The 2499-nt window shown below is 41.3% G+C and overlaps 1 pseudogene; it reads left to right on the forward strand.

Moving 5' to 3' along the window:
- Nucleotides 1-650: 650 nt before the first annotated feature.
- On the forward strand, nucleotides 651-1320 carry LOC149381460 (pathogenesis-related protein 1 pseudogene; annotated as a pseudogene).
- Nucleotides 1321-2499: the final 1179 nt, after the last annotated feature.

The following is a 2499-nucleotide window of genomic DNA, read 5'->3' on the forward strand; positions in this document are numbered from 1 at the left end:
CGTTTTTAAATATCTAATTACACAAAACATGATACGATAACTGTCGAGGTGTACATATTATGTTTGTATGAGGAAATAAAATTATATTAATACATATGTCATGCATGCTTACGAACCTGCCCTTGTGTATGCTCCACGTACTTTATACGATAATTATTCTTTCCTATTAAATAATCTCACGTTGTTAGCGAAAATCATAATAATTATCATATGTGACGGAGCAAAAGTATAGTGAAAGAAAATTAATGGGTATGTCCCTACCTGCCTCATAACATTTGTTTTGACTATTATTACATCTATGGACTTACAAATTATGATCCATTTAATTTAGTTTGTTATTACTTAGGTTGATAGACTCTATCGTAGTAGCATAAACTCTCCTATTCACAATTCGTATGGCTGCATAAAATTCAAAAATCCCAATCGACCGAATTACAATTTCCACAAGTGTGACAATAACGTAACTCTCATTAATTTTGTAATTTTTCTCCGAAGCAGCCATATCTTTTTCCATGACTTGAATTTAAACATTATCCAAAATGTGTGCGTACATACATTTACTTTTCTCAATAACATGTGCAATTGCATGTAAAACTCAACACCCTCGTCACTATAAAATACCCCCCCTTCCCTAATTTCCCACACCGCAGTATCAAAACATCATTAACCCTCTCTAATCAACATAATACAATCACCAAGAACCAAATAAAAAAAAAAAAGAAATGGGGTTGGGACTAACTAGGGTTCCACATCTCGCATTATTGGTCGCGGCCTTAGCAATTATTTTTCAAACCACTCGAGCCCAAGACACGCCTCAAGATTACCTAAACGCCCACAACGCGGCTCGCAGGCAAGTCGGCGTGGGTCCGATGGTGTGGGACAACAATGTGGCCGACTTTGCTCGGCGCTATGCCAGCACCCTAGCCGGGAGCTGCCGGTTGGTCCACTCTGGCGGGCGCTACGGCGAGAACCTGGCTTGGAGCAGCGGTGACCTGTCGGGCACGGGTGCCGTGAAGCTCGGGGTCGACGAGAAGGTCTTCTATGACTACAATTCCAACACGTGTCAGCCAGGCAGGGTTTGCGGGCACTACACTCAGGTGGTGTGGCGTAACTCGGTTCGCCTCGGGTGCGCCAAGGTCCGGTGCAACAACGGGAGCACCACAATTTCATGCAACTACGATCCCCCGGGCAACTGGCGTGGCCAGAAACCCTATTGAATTCTTAAACCTCTTATAATATTATCATCCTAAATATATTTTTGCATACCGAAAACCGCATTATGTCATAAAGCTCAGTAGAGATTTGGGTTAGTGGAATCATACTTTGTTGGAGAATTCTTCGAAATTGAAGACGTCGAGGCTTGAATCACGCATGTGAACGCTTTCCTTATAGTATTTCGAGTACCCCAAAATGTCTTAAGGTTCTGTACAAGAATACCGCAGCATACGACAAGCCTAAATTCAGACTGAACCAAGACAGAGTGAAATCCAAATATAAGCAAGAACTGTGTTTCTGGATTTGTGTTTCGGGAGGAGAGAATGTAGGTTCGAAAACCTGTATTGATTTCTGAATCCGAAGTTGGATTATATAAGCAATTGTACCCGTTCGTGAAGAGGTTCGACGAACGCCTCTACAAAGTGCCAAAGTGCGCCTACAAAGCGCCACTAACGCCTCTACGTCCGAGCCGGAGCCGGACGCCGGTGGCGACACCGGCGAGGGCGGGTGTGAACGTGAAATGAAGCATAGGTCCGCCACCTCACATCCACATGGCACATTCTCCCCTCATCCACTTGTTTACTCATGGTAATTGAGTACAACATATATATAAGGTGCTCTTCACCTTAGTGTTTGATTCATGTGGGACTCTTTCCCACACACAAACACACTCTCTCAATCAACAACACAATATTTCGTCTTTTAGTGAACAAATTAAATTAAGCTTTTAATAATTAAAACACCTAATTATTTAGCTCAATTTCCAACAATCCCCCACTTGTTCAGAAAAGACAAAATAGAATCCAGAAGAGAAACAAAGAGTGTTAGTACAGATAAGTATCTTTCGATTTGAACTTATCCTTAGTATAAGCAACACAAGATTTTATCTGAAATTAGGTTAGCGGCTTTGAACCTATTTTCTTGTGATAAAGTCGGTGTTACTCAACACACACCCTTTAGTGTTCTTTGCCTATATCACACGCTTAGCACCGTTAATGGCCATGTGCTCATCATGTCTCGTGAATTTTTCATGAGAGAAACTCCAACTCTCACTTTGGGACGGCACCATCCCGAAATTCACATAGGTGAAGTTCTTATAGCATCTCTGTTACTTATAGATACTTGTCCTCAAGACTGAACTTCATTAAGAGTTAAGAAACTCAACCTCCCGATTGTAACAGTCAACATTATTATATAATGTTACGAATATCCAAATCAATGACTTGTTTGTTGTACCCATTGAACCTAATGTTAGTCATTTCCTAACCTTAGGTTGGGTTGCCA

The sequence above is a fragment of the Urtica dioica genome, chromosome 11 (assembly GCF_054948205.1).
Source record: "Urtica dioica subsp. dioica isolate 48M chromosome 11, U.dioica_male_clone48M_v1_H2, whole genome shotgun sequence".
Taxonomy (NCBI): Eukaryota; Viridiplantae; Streptophyta; class Magnoliopsida; order Rosales; family Urticaceae; genus Urtica; species Urtica dioica.